Source organism: Dipodomys spectabilis, unplaced genomic scaffold (genome assembly GCF_019054845.1).
Source record: "Dipodomys spectabilis isolate Male_0828 unplaced genomic scaffold, ASM1905484v1 ptg000009l, whole genome shotgun sequence".
Taxonomy (NCBI): domain Eukaryota; kingdom Metazoa; phylum Chordata; class Mammalia; order Rodentia; family Heteromyidae; genus Dipodomys; species Dipodomys spectabilis.
In genome coordinates, this window is record NW_024870686.1 from 22186523 (window position 1) to 22205458 (window position 18936).

Consider the following 18936-nt stretch of genomic DNA (forward strand, 5'->3'; position numbering starts at 1 on the left):
GGGGGAAAAGTCAGCTCTTTACATTCTAGGAGGGAAATTTGACTCCTTCTAAGTGACACAAAAGAGAAAGTTTCTGTGAGATACATGCATAGATATATGTAGTCTTCAGGACTACTCAGTACTTCTTTCTAAAACTGAGTGGGGGAAAAAAAGAGCTCACCTAATTGAATTTAGAGCATTTCCTCAAACACTAAGAATAGATATACATGACAACATAGGCAAAAGCAATGACTTTCTTAATAGGATTCCAATAACTCAGGAACTAATGATAAGAACTTGCAAATGGAATAGCATTGAGTTAAATAGCTTTTACACACAAAGAAAACAATTACCAGAGTGAAGAGACAACCTGTAGAATGGGGAGAAAAAAATCCTTTCTAGCTATTCATCTAACAAGAGACTAATATCAGAAAAAGAACTAAAAAATGAAGAAAAAAAAGAATAAATGGGCAAAGGATTTGAACAGCCAGTTCTCAAAAGAAGTACAAGATGGTCAATAAATATATGAAAAAACGTTTAACGTCCTTAGCCATAAAAGAAATTCAAATCAAAACCACACTGAGATTTTATCTTAACCTTGTTCAGAATGCTATCATGAAGGATATTCGTCAGTCTGGAATCTTTATGCCAGGAAATCAATGAAGATTCATGTCTTCAAAGATATTTTCATTCTAAGGTAAAAGAATATTGGGAAAGAATTAATCATATTTTGGTGGATCTACCTTTCAGGAGAGCCGAGAAAGATGCCATACTTTATAAATGGCAGATGGGAAAAGCCAAAGTCAATTAACTTTAACATGTACAATTTTCTATGAAATAGGTTGTATTTGTATTCTGTGTTAAGTATTTTGTAGTGTTTTTTCCAGACTTGATTCTTTTGATGCTCACAACAACTTTGGGAGGTAGATGGGATCAGTATTTGTAGTTCACATTTTTATAATAAATAAGGTTTACCAAAGCCAAATTACCTTCCAACAAAGATCCCAAAAGGGGGTAGGGCAAAGTCTAGACCTAAGGGCAGTTTCCATCATGTGAAAATGGAAGAGGAGACAACAGGATAACATAGAAGGGGTTTTTGGCAGGAATATATACTTAAAAGGCTTATATAATTTGGAGAATCCAAATAGTGAATTTTAAGGAGTATCTCAATCTATGTGCTAAAAATACTGTGTACTTGAACATAACTAATCTATTCACAAAATCCCATTCTAAATTTGTGTGTATATATATAAGTGTGCATGTGTGTGTATGCATGCATGTGCTTGTCCTGGGGCTTGAACTCAGGGGCCAGGTGCTGTCCCTGAGCTTTTGTTACTCAAGTAACAAAAATGTACTACTCTTGAGCCATAGGTCCACTTCTGGCTTTTGGGTGGTTAACTGATGTGAAGAGTCTCACAGAATTTCTTGTCCAGGCTGGCTGTTATCCTCAGATTTCAGCCTCCTGAGTAGCTAGGATTACAGACATGAGCCACCAGTGTCCAGCCAGTCTAAAATCTTTAGTAGAAAATTCAAGCTGTTATTATTGATACCTTTCCAATGCTGGCTCCTCAACATTTCATGGGCTTGAGGGAACTCAGCCAGAGCTTGTACTTTCTGAAATGGAGACACTTCACAGGTCTACCTCAACAGATATGTCCATATTCCAGATCGGCTGTTCTGTCACTCAGCTCTGATGACTCTGTGCCTCTTAGAGGTTAACAGGCTTGAAGACCCATAACTAAAGTCTTGTCTCTGTATACTCATCTGTGGCCCTCCCTGTAGTCACTGTGCTCAAAAGCACAAGTCTCCCTGATTTGTGCTCTGGCATAAATCCCTCAAATTGCTCAGAACCATTAAAAACAAACAATAAAAACTATAAACTATTCTTCTATATTGACTATGAACTATTCCTCTTTCTTTTATATAAACTTTTTCCTGACGTAGGAAGTCAAATGTCCCAGTTATCTGCTTGGAAATTTTAGGGAAAAGGAACAGAAGATGAAGGACTCAAATCTATTTATTGGTGCATCCATCCTGGATGAAAAATACAGCATCAGAAGGGTTATACTTTTCTTGGCTTTCCTGAAAAGTAGGTCAAAGGTCCACCAAAATATGAGAAATCTGGCTAGTTCTTCCCCAATATTCTCTTGCCTTACAGTAACAATTATCTCTGGAAACATGACTCTTCATTGATTTGCTGACATAAAGATTTCAGACTGATGAATATCCCCCATTGTTATTGGAGTGGAGATGTTTGAGGTAGACTGCAGGAATTGGAAAAGGAGTGGGACACAGCACATATCTGGAGAGGCTGACACAAACAGAGTTCAAGTTTGAGGCCAGCCTGGGCTATCTTATAGAAATAAACCTACAACTCAGCAATACATCAGCCGATATAATTTAAAAATTAAAAAACACTTAAACTCAGAGGTATTGTACTAATAAGTAATGTGTGGTAGTCATTTGCCTTTAACCCTAGTGCTTGAAAGATGAAGTAGGTCAGAAAGCTTAAGGCCAGCCTGAGATATTCAGTACAATCCTACCTGATCAATAAAGAAGGTGGTCACTTGTTTGCCTGGATTGAAAATTTCTACAACTTTCTCCACCAGGTCATCCTAGGAGGTCTTGCTTGCTTAAATTTGTATAAAGGCTAACAGATGACAGCTTTGGTACTGGAGTGGTATGGTTAATCCAATCACTTCTATCCATGTTCATTCCATTCATTGAACACCCACATGGACCCAACCCTGTGGCACCAATGACAGAACCTTGTGTCAGATCATTCCACTCTCACCATGAGTGATATCTCTGCAGTAACATCATCCTTCATGTAGAATTGGTACGTAAGTGCTAGCTCACTCACCAGAATGCTCAGCAGTCAGAACCCCTTAGAATTAGCACAATATGCTGCTCCGCTTGGGAAAATTACATTCAAATGAGAGGCCAGACAGACACCAGAGAGGGAGTGGAGACTTTTGTGTCCAAGCCAGAGACTTGACTCCTGTAAACAAAAACATAAGGGGACCAATGGGGCTAGCTGAGGTTAGAGAGAATGCGAATGGACAGGGTGGCACTGATCAAGATGCATAGTCCTCATACATTCACAGGTTCAAGTGAAATGAGTTTGTATAATCACTCCAAGACAATAAAAAATAAAAATAAAAGGTTCTTTCTTTCTGTAAATTCTAGTGTGGATATTCCTGCTGACAAGGTGTCCTGAAATCCTCACAAAAATAAAAGAAGCTTTGGATTGAAGCAAACCCACTGAAATCCTCAGCAAGCTTCAACAGGAGCAGCGCTGAGTGCTTTCAGTAAGAAGGTGGTAGTGTATCTTCAAAATGAAAGGTCTCTGGAAGACAAACATGCTGATCCCACTGACTACATATGCTTCCTGCTCACCAAGTTTCTGTCACACTTATGATTGAGTATTGAACACCCTTCAAATGGACAGCCCATTCAGATGTAAGAATTATGTGGGAAGAAATCCCAGATCTGGAGGTTGCTGCTGGGAGAAGCAAAGATCCAGCACTTTCCCAACCCCTCAGCAGCAACAACAACAAAATGAACAGTTTCCCTCACTGTGAGAGTCACAATCAAGAGCCACAGAAAAGCAACTGAATTCAATGCCCTTTTGTTGTTGTTTTGTGCTAGTATAGGGGCTTGAACTCAGGGCCTGAGTGCTGTCCTTAGATGGCACTTTACCATTTGAGCCAGTGCACTATTTCTGGCTTTGTGTGTGTGTGTGTGTGTGTGTGTGTGTGTGTGTGTGTGTGTGTGTGTGTGTGTCATTGATTGGAGTTGAAGAGTCTCATGGACTTTCCTGCTCTGGTTGGCTTTGAACCAAAATCCTCAGATCTCAGCTTTCTAAGGAGCTAGAATCATCACTTATCTTGGCAAGATAAGTAGATATGCTACTAAAATCAGGTTCCTTTTAGAAAAGTTTTTACTATAGTCATATATTAACTTAAGAATGATTAATAAAATTTCCCCAGTGTGTGTGTGTGTGTGTGTGTGTGTGTGTGTGTGTGTGTACAAATTAACAAATTAAATTTGAATGGGAGTCTTTTAGAAATAGGAGAGAAACAGTTCAGTCTCTTTTAGTCTGGTTGTTTTCTGGTTAGAGGTAAGTGCTAGCTATTATCACTGGAAGACTGTCAGGCTACAAATGCCTTCTTGGATTTATTCTTTTTGTTAAGGGGGAAAAGACTTAATGTCTGAAAACATGTACTATGGTTTCAATAGAAGATCATAATGACCTAGATATTATGCCGTATGTTTGCTTCTCAGCTTTAAAATTTTTCTTTGGGAATCATTTTAAAAGTAGCTTTCAAAACGGATTATCTCAACTCCCTGAATTTTTGTAGCACAGTTCACTTAAATGGACCCTAATTCAGTCAATGATGCTCACTTACCCTATATTACAAGCCTTATGCGTAGAAAGAATCTCTTTCTGCTTAACTGAACATATGAAAACTCTGCTTCCTTTTCATTCATCTTCTTATCTTCATCTTCGCTGCCGTCCCCACTTACTGTTTGGGTAGTTGCCCAGCTGTCCTGCCTTCCCAAGGTGTGCTTCCGTCTGAGGACTCGTTCTCTCTTTTTGTATATATTTTTATTGTAAAAATACTGTACAGAGGGGTTACAGTTACATGAGTAAGGTAATGAGCACATTTCCTACCGAGCATTGTTACCTGCTCCTTTGTTTTTCCCCTACCATCCCTTCCCGCCCCACCTCCACAACACCCCCTTCCCACCCCAAGCCAAAGTTGTAAAGTTCATTTGCACATAGTGTCTTGTATATCTCATTGTTACAATGGATCAACCTGTATCCTTATTTCAGCATTTTGCTATTTCTTTTCCCCTCCCCAAATTAGAAAAATGTATATATAAGATGCAGAGTACCGGAATCAAATACAGTGAAAACAGGGTTTATACCATGGAGAACATACAAAGAAACAAAATCACATGTTACATTTTAAATACATTAAAAACAACAGCACGAAAGACAAAACCACTTGTGTCCCTATCTTGGGGTTCATTTTGCTTAGTATCATCTTGTGTGGTCATATGTATATAGCTTTTTCTGCATGTCCTAGATATATACTAGTTATTGCAAATAAGGGAAACCATGGGAACTATGTTTCTTTTGGCCTGGCTTATTTCACTTAATATAATTTTTTCCAAGTCTTATGGAAGGCAAATCTATCTTACAAAAAGGTATCTCCAAACAGGAAATAAAATGACTTTAAAGTGAATTGCAAAGTCACATTTTAATCCATTAAGGTGATAAGGTAGCCGGGCCCTGGTGGCTCACACCTGTAATCCTAGCTACTCAGTAGGCTGAGATCTGAGGATCACAGTTCAAAGCCAGCCAGAGCAGGCAACTCCATGAGACTCTTATCTCCAATAAACCCCTAGAAAACCAGAAGTGGTGCTGTGGCTTAAGTGGTAGAGTGTCCACCTTGAGCTGAAGAGCACAGGGACAGCACCCAAGCCTAGAGTTCAAGCCCCACAACCGACAAAAAAAAAACAAAAAAACAGGTGATAAAGTAGTGTAAGTAGACTAAACTAGCTGAAACTATCAAAATTGGCTTTTTGAAAAATTTTAATTTTATTTCATGGTAAAGGTGACATAAAGAGGAGTTACAGTTATGCACATAACTAATCAATACATTTTTTAGAAGTTTTGGTTGTTTAATATTGTTTGTACAAGGATAGATTGCAGAACAAATTCATCCAACATAAACACTTTCTAGTATTTAGTATTTCTAGTATGTTTCTAGTAAACGAAGACAATTCACAAGAGCCCTAATTGTGTCTATTTTTCAAATCTGGCTATGGTTTTACAAAAAAGATTAGTATATTTCCTGTCAAACATTGATACCCCTCCCTCATTTTGCTTCCACCTTTCTTCTTGCCTGACTCCCATCTACTCAAGTTCTAAAGTTCATTTCCAACATATTGTCTTGTGACTATGGCTGTTGTATTGATCCACCCTTTGTGCTTTGTCTCACCCTTTCATTATTCTACTTCCCTTCCGTGTATATAAATGTATATGCAAGACACAGGGTACCAAAATAAACAACAGTGACAACAAGGGATGAACCAAAGTGACAGGAAATGAAGGACAAATGAAATAACTTCACACAATACATTAAAAAAAAAGTTGAGTTGGATGTGAGTTATAAAAGTTTCTTAGACTCAAATGGTTTTTCTTTCTTGCTATCGTTTCTAACGTATTTATAAGATGATTTCTTTGTTGCTTTGTATGTCTCTCCCCCACGGTATAACCCCTGTTTTCACTGTATTTGATGTTGGTATAATTTGGGGAAGGGAAGGGAAAAAACAAATAGTTTAAATAGGGATACAGGTGGACCCATTGCAACAATGAGATGTACAAGACCTTATGTTGAAAAACGAACTTTACAACTTTGGCGCAGGGTGGAGAGTGGAGATGGGGGGAAGGGGGCCAGGGGATCTAGGAGTGGGGGAAGGAGATGGGAAGGGATGGGAAGGGGAAACAAAGGAGGAGGCAACAATGCTTGATAAGAAATGTACTCATTACCTTGCTCATGTAAGCCCTCTGTACGGTTTCTTGATATGAGATATATGTTACTATTGTTGATTTTGGGGGGCAAATTAGCTGATTTAAAATACTGAATCAGCCACCTCACTTTGAAAAGTGAGTGAGCCTCTATAAGCTTTAGTTTCCTCATTTGAAAAATGGAAGCCATAAAAGATTTTCCTCAGAGCGTTATTGTGAGGATTAAAGAAGTTAACAATTTATATATTCAGGATACTATATAATAATTGTTATATATTATTAGCTATGACTTAATATTTGAGGATCTGAGATACTCATAGGGATTTATATTGCTTTATATTTTTTTCAGTTAATGTACAGAAGGTTTCATTTCGGCATGTCTTATATACATGAAATTTGCCTTGATCAGATTCATTAGCCTCTATAAGTTATAACAGTGCTATAACACATCATGTGTTTGTAAGAAATACATATGTAGATATCTAGATATATAGAGAGATTATATAGAGATAGATAGATAGATAGATAGATAGATAGATAGATAGATAGATAGATAGATAGATAGAAAGACAGACAGACAGACAGACAGACAGACAGACAGACAGACAGAATGACAGAGATATATTCTGCTCCTGCAGCTTGAACTCAAGGCCTGGGTGATTTCTTGAGCCTCTTTGTGCTCAAGGCTAGCATTCTACTATTTGAGGTAAATGCCATTTCCAGCTTTTTTGAGTAGTTTATTGGTCATAAGAGTCTCATGGGGACTTTTCTGCCCAGACTGGCTTTGAACCATGATCCTTAGATATATTATATCTTTATCCTTATATATTATATTATATTATATACATTATGTTATATATTATACATTATATATTATATTATATTTTAAACTTGGAAGAATGAAGGAAAAGAAAATAATTTGTTTTTTTCTCTCTAGGATTTTTTAAATGTATTATGCACAACTTTCATTTTAACAATGGACAACAGTGCTCCTTTTTATTTATATGTCTATATTTCTAGAAAGATGTTTCTTCCAGCTTACAAATGAAGATGGTAGTTTAAATTTTGTTCTAACATAAGGTTATAACCATATTATCAGAAACTTCAATACTCCTAGTCAGAAATTATTTTTAATTCAGATTTTGTTAATACAGGTTTGGACTAATGCGTGTTTTTTAATGTTTTGTTTTGTTTTAATTGTGAAAATACCATACAGAGGGGTTACAATTACATGGACAAGGTAATGCCTCCTCCTTTGTTTCCCCTTACCATCTCTTCCCATCTCCTCCACCACCCCCCCACCCCGCTCCCTGCCAAAGTTGTAAAGTTCATTTTTCTACATAATGACTTGTACATCTCATTGTTGCAACTGGTCCACATGTATCCCTATTTAAATGATTTGTTTTTCCCCTTCTCCTCCACAAATTATACCAACATCAAATACAATGAAAGCAGGGGTTGTACTGTGAGCGAGAGACATACAAAGCAACAAAGAAATCATCTTATAAATATGTTAGAAACAATAGCAAGGACGAAAAACCATTCAAGTCCTTATCTTGGGGTTCATTTCGCCTAACATCAACTTATCTGACCTTTTCTGCTTGTCTCAGACATATACTAGTTATTGAAAATAAGGGAAATCATGGGACCTATGTTTCTTAATGCATGGTTTTGAAGTGATCAGAATAGCACCAATATTTGCAATATCTTTGTTAGTATAGCCAGGATGTTAGTAAAGAAGATAGAAATATAACAATGCTCCATGATTATGTTTAAATTGACACCTTGACTTTAAGATTAAATTTAACTTCTCCAAAATCTATTAACTATAGGAAAATAATTTTAATAAATTATTGCATAAAACTGTTTTTAAAATTTATAGATAAGATCCTTAGTTAAGAGTAATAAAAGTCTTAAAACATACAAGGAAAATCTAAGGTATTATTGTTAATTATGTAGGCCAATTGCACCATGCAGGACCCAGAAAAGTCAAACAGAACATACTTCAAAACAAATGATAAAGTCTCTGAAAAATTAAGGAAACATTCATGGCACCCGTGAAAGAAAAGCAAATCAAAACAACATTGAAACTTATTTTCCCTCCAGTCAGAATGATCATCATCAAGAACGCAATCAACAGCAAAAATATGTGAATTAATTAAAAAATAAAAGCACTAGAAATGAACACAAACAACAGATGCAGGCAAAGATTCAAGATAAAAGAACTGTTATGCACTGTTTGTGGGAAGGTGAACTAATGCAACCCCTAACTAGTATGGAAGACCCTCCAAAAGCTAAGAATAAAAATATCACGTGGCAGGGAGCTGGTAGCTCAGGCCTATAATCCTAGATACTCAGGAGGCTGAGATCTGAGGATCCTGGTTCAAAGCCAGCCCAGACAGGAAAGTCTATAAGACTCTTCCAGAAAACTGGAAATGGTGCTGTAGAGTGTTCAGCTTCATCTGAAGAGCACAAGGACAACACTCTTCCCCACAGTTCAAGCCCCACGACCAACAGCAACAACAACAACAAATACCACATGATCCAGGGACCCCAACTTGGGCATGTATCAGAAGGAATGTAAGTCAGGATACATAGAAGCACTTGGACATCCATATTAATAGCAATACTCTTTACAATAGCACAGTTATGGTAACAACCCAGGTGCCTTACAACTGTTGAATGTATTTTTAATGTTATATTATTATTTGTGTTATGTGGAGTATCATTTAGTCCTTAAGAGGAATATAATTATGTGGCTTGTAGGAAAATGGATGGATCTAGAGACCATCAGATTAACTGAAGTAAGACAGACTCAGAAAGACAAATATTTTCTCTAATATACTGAAGCTAGACCTGAAAGATACATACGTATGTATATATACTGAGAGAGAATATGCTTGTAATCATTGAACTGTTTGGAGCCTTTGGGGGGCGAGAAGAAAAGAGAATGTTAGAAGGAGAACAATACCAAAATACATTGCATCTTTGAAAGAAGATAGATAAATCAAATTCACTGAAAGCTGTTGAATAATCCTGTACAGGAGTGATTAAGAAAATAAGAGTAAACAAGGTGGTCAACTTGATGAAACTAGTGTGTGTGTGTGTGTGTGTGTGTGTGTGTGTGTGTGTGTGCAAGAGAGAGAGAGAGAGACAGAGAGAGAGAAAGAGAAAAAATACCATATGAAACTCTTTTCAGCAATTAATATATACTTCAAGAAGTAATTGACAGGAATGTGAGACACATTCTGCTCAGTACTGAGTATATACTAGTAGGATGGGCAAGGGTGAATAGACATAAGAAGGACAGTGAATATTCTCAAAACACTTAATGTGCAAGTGGGAAAATGGAAGAATAAAGAGTATTGAGATTGGTTGAGGACAGGGGAGGGGAGATGAGAGGACCGAGCGGGTGTGTCTGATCAGCACACATTGTATGCAGATATGGGCATGTCAAAATGAAACTCCTAGTATAACTAATTTATGCTCATCAAAATTCTGAAAAAAAGCTTCATTGTGTCAAATAAAAACATGGGTAAAATGGAACACCTGATGCTTGAAAGATAAAAGAGAATACAGAACACGCAGATTACAATGTGAAAGATATGAAAAGAAGGGCAGCATTGTACAAGGAAAAGCAGGAGCCATTGTGGTATTAAAATCTTACAGTGCAATGGCTACATTAATCTACATAATATATGAAATATGTTACAGAAATTTGACAAGGATAAATTATTCTAAGCTAGAAAATATTGGTAGTGATAGGGAGGAATACAAACCTACTAGTGTAGTAATTATTATAATGTATGGCTTCATCCACACTATATTGACAAAGTCTCTCCTTTGGGCAAGAATAATTTAGAAAGGATAAATGGCTATGGACTTGAGCCTGAGCAGTGAACAGCAGTCCTTGTAGGAAGTATCTGTGGATTAAGTCACAGTATAATAAGAATCAATGCCTTCTTGGAGAGTGAACATGTTTTAAAAATGTACACTTGTTACTAAGCTTTAGAAAACAATGACAAAATAGAAGTATTGTAAGGCAGAGTCAATAATCAGCAGGAATTCTCTACACTATTTGAAAACATCCTAGAGCAAACCCATGGGAAGTGTATATTACAAATAACAAAGGAAAACGACATAACCCCTGGCCAATGCTACATGAGTTCCATCACACTAATTCTCTGTCTTCCTGTGCCCCTAATTTTCTTTTTACCAGATATTAGCCATTCTTTCTAAGTTTCTAACCTTAGAATCTCACACACACCCCTGTTAACAAGTAATATGCTTGTATTGCCCAAAGCCTATCTTTTCACAGAAGTTAAGTTTTTCTAAATAAAAATAAAAATATCATAATTTATGACATAGAAGTACAGAAGTATTTCAAGGAATATTTTGTTATCAACAGGAATTCAAAGAATAGCTTTACTATCAGGTTGAACCTATTGCTGTATCAAAGGTTAATAGACTAAGGTTTAAAATCTCTCATTGATTTGTTCATGGTTACAGAGCATCCAAGAGGTGAGAGTTAGGTCTTAACTCAAATTTGTCTATATTTTGTTATAGCCTACTTTTACTATAAGAAGATCCTATTTCCTCTTATATACAGATTACAAGAGACGCCTTACTTGCAGATTTACCATTTTGCAAACCATCCTTTATAGTAGTTCCCAAATAATTTTCCCAAGCAAAGCCTTCATATCTGAAATTACTTTTGAAATCTGTTTGATCTGTGCTTCCTGAAGAATAGAGCAGATGGGAAAAGGCTCCAAAGGCAGACAATTAGAAAGATCAATGGAAAGGAAACAGTGTGATAACAGACTAACTTAATTAGTACTCTGGAAAGAACAACCTGAGAAATCACAGAAGAGAGTGTATACTCATATAGGAAGTAGGTGAGAAAAATGTCACGAACTTTAAAGGAGTGGTGAATAAGAAAACTTTGCAAGGTTTGAAAGAGCAGTTTAATAGAATGGATATAAATCAGGAAAACTCAGCAATGACTCCTGCCCATAATCCTAGCTACTCAGGAGGCTGAGGATCAGGATCAAAATGTAAATCTAGCCCAGGCAGAAAAATACTCAAGATTGAATCTCCAAAAATAACCAGCAAAACCAAAAACAAACAAAACAACCAAAAAACTAGCAAAAATCTGGGCTGGAGGTATGGATCACATGATAGAGTACCACCTGAAAAAAATCTATCAAGTGCAACGACTTGAAAAAACAACTGGTCAATTCCATTCTGTGAGATGGTAAGTACAAAGACATGGCATTGGATTTATCTACAGATAATAGTTATACAAATACTATTAAGGGAAGCATCTGACATTTGAAATACACCTTAATTATTTGAGTTTATATTGTTGAAGATCATTATTCTTTCTTTTCAAAGGAAACTCTGGGGAATAATAGGAGAATAATGGATAAACAATAATAAAATTATTAAGAATCTTATTCCACAAGAAAATATAATGTTGCCGGATTCCAGCCATGATTTATTAACTCAGCCAAATTCACATGACCTTTTTGGACTTCAATATCTATAAAATGGGGAGAGGACTATGATGATTACTACTAGCATATAGTTGTGAAAATTAAAAAAGATATGTCCTCATGGGTTTGGCACAGTGGATGGGAAATGGTAATAATTGCATTAATCGGTGAATTTTCCTTACAATTTTTGAAATAAAAAAAGAAAAGCAGTGAGGCAGAAAAGAAGGGAGGGAGGGAGGAAGGAGAGAAGGAGGAAGGAAAGAAGGAAGGAAGGAAAAAGAGAAGGAAGGAAGGAAGGAAGGAAGGAAGGAAGGAAGGAAGGAAGGAAGGAAGGAAGGAAGGAAAGAAAGAAGGAAGGAAGGAAGGAAGGGAGGGAGGGAGGAAGGATTAGGACAAAAGAATTTTCTTTTCAACTCCCAAGGATTTGATCATTTTGGTCTATGAAACACAATGAGAATGGACAGTTTAGCAAGAGCACAGGTGCACAAATATAGTAGTGTTTAACCATCAAATCATTGATGCTTAAATATTTTCTTCTTTGAGGGTGCTTCAAGTAGGAATTGGGAGTGGGGAAGGGAGATGTGTGAGAAACCTTGAATCTCCTTTAATTCAAAGAATTCAGAACACCACACCATACTATTTTGAGTAACTGTTTTTTGAGTTTCAACAGAAGGAAGGTGGATAGAGGTGGCTGGATGATAAAGGGGAAGGAGGTAGAGTAAAAGTGATTTTTTAAATTGGAAATAGGCCAAGATAATTTAAACAAGACATTTGAATTGTGAGGGAAATCAAATACACTGAATATCCAAGTTACTCAGTTATGCAAAGCAGGTGTGAGAATGTTAAATTAGTAGAAGTAATTGAAGTAGAAATAATCAATTAGTATGAGAAGTTAATGTGTTAACATCATAAAGGAATAAAAGATTTTTCAAAAAAATTAAAGTTCTATGTTGATGTAACTTTTTTCACCTAGTGGCCACAGGCCTTTTCAAAAGTAAAAGTACAGTGAGCTCAAATTTATACTTTGAAGTTAAGCTGAGTTAGGCAATAGGAAAATGGAAAGGCTAATTCTGCTATGAGAGGTTGTCTCAAAAAAGGAAAACAGAGCTGGGCTGGTTTAATATTTCTCCAGTTCTTGAAAGTCACATTCACTGGTACTTTAAATAATGTATTTGGAATGATGATAAATGATGTGATATCAAGTTAAAAGGAGGAAAAGAAGGTATTATCAAGTCAGCTAAGCTTTAGGCTTGAACTTTTACTATTTGTCCAAAAGCATCCAGAGTGTTAATTCAGCAAATTTTAATAGCAACTTTAACTGTTCCATGGTCAATAGGATTATGAAGCTATTCCCTCTGGCAGCTCCAAAAGAGAGCGTAGAAGACCAGTAAAGCCTGGGACATTTGTTTCTATCCATTTCCTTTGCCTGCCTGAAATTCCTTTTCACATCATCCATCTCTTGATATACTCTTAGGAAATCATTATCCATTTCTTTTGACCTGGAGCAATTCTTTTCCTGGGCACCAGTCTCCTTGGTATTATATCAGACAAGTTGAGAGAACTTGTAGCTCAGAACCACAATCTATATGAAGGAGAAAAAAAAGCCCCCCATTCGTATCTTCAGTTCCACATAGCAAAGTGTTCAAATGATATCTTCTGAATAGTTTTTATCACGGAGCCTAGTTTTATCCACTAAGCTCGAGGGCTAGTGCACTCTGCCCCACAAGCAGGATACATGAACTTTCGATACCATCTTTTAAGTGTCATTAGTCATCTGAGACGCTTAGCATTGTTTAGCTTTTTTAAAGGAAGAAAAGAGTTTGTTCTGATGTGAAAAGGTTATCATGAGAAGAAAATGGATTATTTTAAAAAGCATTTTCAGTTTTTCATAGGAAAAAAGGTCATAAACAGAAAATAATGTTTTTAACCCTTGGTTATGGTTGATTGTCATTAGGACATTCTTTTGCAGAGAGTTGTGTAATTTATATCAAGAAGTTCAACTCTTTATTCACACTATTCTCAAGTATCCTATCCAGTAAAATTTAAAATTTGGAGTAACATGAATTTAATAAATTGCAAGAAGATTTTCTTCACTCCTTTGTTAGAACATTTTTTTAAAAAATTACTCTTTCTCCCAGACAGCCTTTTTTTTTTTTTGTCGGTCATGGGGGCTGAACTCTGGGCCTGGGCACTGTCCCTCAGCTCTTCAGCTCAAGGCTAACGTCCTACCACTTGAGCTACATTGCCACTTTCAGCTTTTTTCTGCTTTGTGGTGCTGAGGAATCAAACACAAGGCCTTATGTGTGTGACGCAAGCACTCGACCACTGAGCCACCTTCCCAGCTCCTACCTGGACAGCTTTTTCATTACTATCTTTCTTTTTTAAAAAAAATTTAAACTTCAAATAGTTGTACAAGGGAGTTATAGTTTAACATGTCCATGTATGTACCTGTCACTTCTTTGACAGTCACCCTTCCATCATTGTACTCCATCCTCATCTGCTTCCTCTCCGAATCATTTTGCATTTCCCACTTCCTTTCTCCTAGATGTACATTGGTCATTCTAACTGTATTTGTACCTCCTTCCCCTTTTCATTCACTTACTCCCCTTCTACAAGAACCCACCACATCCAAACATTTTTTACCTTCTTAATATTCATTTTGTTAAACTTCCTGTTGAATATTCAAAAGGCTTACTTCATGGAGTTTTACATCATGTACTTTAGCCAACTTTGTCATAAATGCACCTGTTTATGTTTACATGGGAGGTTGTATTTTGAATTTAAGACAACACATGAGAGAGGAGAGGTACCCTAGTCTTCGTGAATCAGGTTTACTTTGCTCAGTATATTTTCCAGATTCATCCATTTACTTGCAAGACACATATTTTCAGTATACCTGATGGTTACATACAATCCCATTGTGTCTATGTGTATTTAGCATGTCCATATATTCTTTTGGGGAAGAATTTTTTTAAAATCTATTCAGCTACTACAGGGAATGTGGACTATTTCTGTAGCTTGACTATTTTGGATTGTGCTGTATCATGTGATGAAAAGGTTCAGATAAATGACTAGGAAAAAATGTTAACAGATAAATGGTATGATCACAGGATAGGTCTGTATTTTTTTTTTTGAAGAACATCCATACTAATTTCCACAGTGGCAGTGCTAGTTTTCACTTGGATATGAAAAAGTAAACAAGATTCCAAACATTCACATCATGAGACCAAAGAAGTATGATCTTAGGAGAGGATCACAAAGGCCCAATAGCTATGTGCACATAATCACATAAAACGATGCTTATCAAAATGAATACCAATAAATGGAAACAAGAAAAGTTTTATTTTACTTTTTGTGATTTTTTGTGTTGTTTTATGTTTTTCCCCTTTTGTCACTTCTTTTGAGTTCTGTACTTTTTGTCTTCTTTGTAAGTTTATCTGTTCGGGGAGTGTAAATAGAAGCACAGAAATAGTGGTAAAGTATGAAGGGTGAACCAATCTATCAGTGATACTCACTAGACACTATGTTGAAAATAAACTGTACAATGTGTTGGGGAGGGAAGAATTAGGGAGGGGATAAATGGAGAGAAAATGAGGGGAGAGTTGATACTGTTCAAAATGAAATGTACTCATTAGTTCACTATATAACTGTAACTCCTCTGTATATCATCTTTACAATAAAAAAAGAAGTTCAGAAAAACAAGAAAGATAAAAGAAAGAAGGATGGAACATAGGTTTGAAAAACAGTACAAATATTGTAGGAAATCCAAACCTGGACTAAAAAAGACAATTAAATACTCTTCCCACTCTCATACTTACAGTTACTTCAGGACAAATTTTCTTTAGGAATTGAATTGCAACTACATTTCAAGAACACATTGCAGCCTGGTTTCAGAAGCAGAAATGAGAATCCAGTACTTCTAAGCTAGCCACTAAAGAGATTGGCAGAAATATAAATGATTATATTCTACATGTGTTTTTATTTGAAATAATAGTTTTGCAAACATATTCTGCCAGCATATAAACATTGGTATTTTAAAATAATGTCTCCATTTTAAATTTTAATATAAGAATCAGTATAGCTGTAACATACATAAACATCATGGTTCTCAATAGTTTTTAAAAGTATGTAAGTGTTCTGAGGACAAAATGTTTGAGAAATGGCTGGTAATGGAGGTAGGTTAGATGAAAACTTTAATTCAGCTAAGAATGAACAGGAGGGAACTTAACTAGAATTTAAAACTGAAGTCCCAAAGAAGTTAAAAAAAAACATTTAAGGAGGTATATGACACAGTCAAGGATAAGTGACAGACTGAAGAGATAGTTTTCATAGTGGAATGTTCCAAGTATAAATGATTGTGATCTTAACCAGATGTTTGATTCTCATCTGTGATAAAGAAAATGTACATATTCTGATTGTTCTAGATGACAGTGTTTTTGTTTTGAAGACAAAAGAATCAGCATTTGCTGTGAGAGATTTTCCTTGGTGACAGCTAGTGATATAGGTAGGATGACATTTAGGGGAATAGAAGAGGGGTGGTCTTGAGGAGGAATATTAGAAAACAGATCATGCTTAGCTCTGGTACAGAGCTTGTTCCAGAAAAAAATCTCTGGGATTGCTTTTCTGACTATTATCTTCCTACTATCTAAAACAGTGTCTGAAGGTCTCTGATTATACCTACTTAATTCTTCTTATCCTCTTGGTCTTAGCTATGTCAGGAAACACACACCTCAGAATTGTAATACAGAAGAGAGGGAGAAACCTGTGTCTCCCGTCTGAATATTAGTATATCCTGAAATCGATCAGTCAGAACCTGATAGAAGTAGGAGGCTCGGCCTTCTGGGAAGTCACAATGACGTGATGCTTCTGGTAGGATTGGTGCCAGTGTAAAGGAGCTGAAAGAACTGCTTGATGCTATTTTGGAAGCAGAGACCCGGCTCCTACCAGACACTGAATCCACTTCCCAACAGAGCAGGCTAACTCACCTGCCATAATTCTTGTAAATAGACTTTGAGAGCTAAGCACAAATACTAACTATTCAGGAGGCTGAGATCTGAGGACCAATGTTGGAAGCCATCCCAGGCAGGTTAAGTCCCTCAGACTTTTATTTCCAATGGAAGAGCATTAGCCTTGAGCAAAAGGAGCTTAAGGACAGCCCCCAGGCCCAGAGCCCAAGAGCCAGGACTGGCAAAATTAAAAATAAGAATTAGACTTTAAAACCATGACATAAGGACTTTCCTCAACTTGTGTGAGGAATATCAAACCACACTCAAGTAAAGGACAGAGAATTAAGTCTGAGGGCTGAATAGTTGTTGAGAACAAGACATTTTTTTCAGTCATTGAGATATGATCTATTTTTCTAAGAAGTTAGAATGTTAACTTTAGTCTGTGATACTTTAAGTCGGTTTGATACAGTACATTTACAAGGGCTGACTGTGACCTGCTGCTCTTGCTTAACCAAGCTTTCCCATGAAGTGCTACTTGAAAATCAAATTGTCACATTCCATTTGCATCACATGTTATGCCTGGAGTATTGTCCTTTGAAATAGATTGGTCCGGGTATGCTTTTCACAGAAGAGCAATACGCAACCAGTTTGATATTGCAACTGAATCTTTGCTCTCGTGGAGAGAATGCCAAAGTGAGTTATCATACACTATTCTTGAAAAGTAAAAGAGCCACTTCAGCTCAAGTAGAGTGCAAAAAGAGAAAAAAAATCGCTTCATGACTAAACACTTCTTTATTCAGCAATAGTATTTTTACTTTCCAAGTACAGCTCAGTGATGTTCTGGATAGGTTCAGCTTCAGTATTTCTCTGATCTCCCATTTGTAACTTTACTTCTACTCACTTTTTGCTCATCAGTTTTATGTATAGTAGACATGATAGCCAATGGCTATCAAATGTGTACAGGTTGCCACCTATGGCCACCAGAAAAGCACATGAACCATCACTTGCTGAAGGATAAATATATGAAGTCAGCTTCCAAGAAAGTAACTTAGGACAGATTGCTTAATCAAGTTCATTCTGTTAGGCCATTAGAGGGAAAGAAATTTCAAAGAACCTTTGCTGTAGAATAATATAATTTTACAAGATGACAAAAGGTTGCCTTTTCAAAATATTTGCTATGTAATTGTTTTTGTCATTAATAAAAACTTTAAGCAATGTAAAAGCACTGTTAATTGGTTGTCATGGAAGATTTCTTTGGAAGGGGCATTAGTAATATTTAATTTGCTCAGTGTAGGCAGGTAGATTGTTACAAAAGATGCTCATGGACGTTTTTTTTTTCAGATTTCTTTTGTTTCTGGAGTGACCTAGCAAGTAAGATAATTGACTGGAAGTGAAGATGCAGGCGGTCTGTGGAGGTTTGAGGAGAGAGGATATGAAATATCATAAAAGAAAATTGAAGGAAAGTTAGACTAAGGAAATAGATCATGATTGCCAGGAGGCATAAAGCACCTATTTAATATTAGCAATTATAATTTAAAGTGATTCCTAAGGTTTGATGAGAGTTTTCCTCTTATCTACTTAGATTCATAGTTGCTGACACTATAATGTGGATTTAACCATTATTCTTTAGCTCACCGAACATCACTATCCCCACTGAGCATGAACTTAAGTTGGCTATGTCAATATGGAGAAAAGTAGTGTTGAGCAAAGTGAACAAGAGTGAAAAAGTGTCATATTCAGCCAAGTTTTGGTCTCAGCTCATTTAAAAACGTTGCTGAAACTGAGGAAGTAGAGAGAGAAATTTGAATGGGTAGGTAGAAACAAAATATTTTCAGCCTGCAATTTTGTCTTTAGCATTTTTAGCGATACAATTTGTTAAAGAGTAGCTATATTTTATGCAAGTTAATCCTCATTTTTGTTCCAATTGTTTATCAAGATTAGAATCATTACCTTCCATATTTACACAATGATT

At 36.3% G+C, this 18936-nt stretch overlaps 1 pseudogene; it reads right to left on the minus strand.

The window, feature by feature from the left end:
- Nucleotides 1–635: 635 nt before the first annotated feature.
- LOC122125268 lies at nt 636–14578 on the minus strand (annotated as a pseudogene).
- Nucleotides 14579–18936: the final 4358 nt, after the last annotated feature.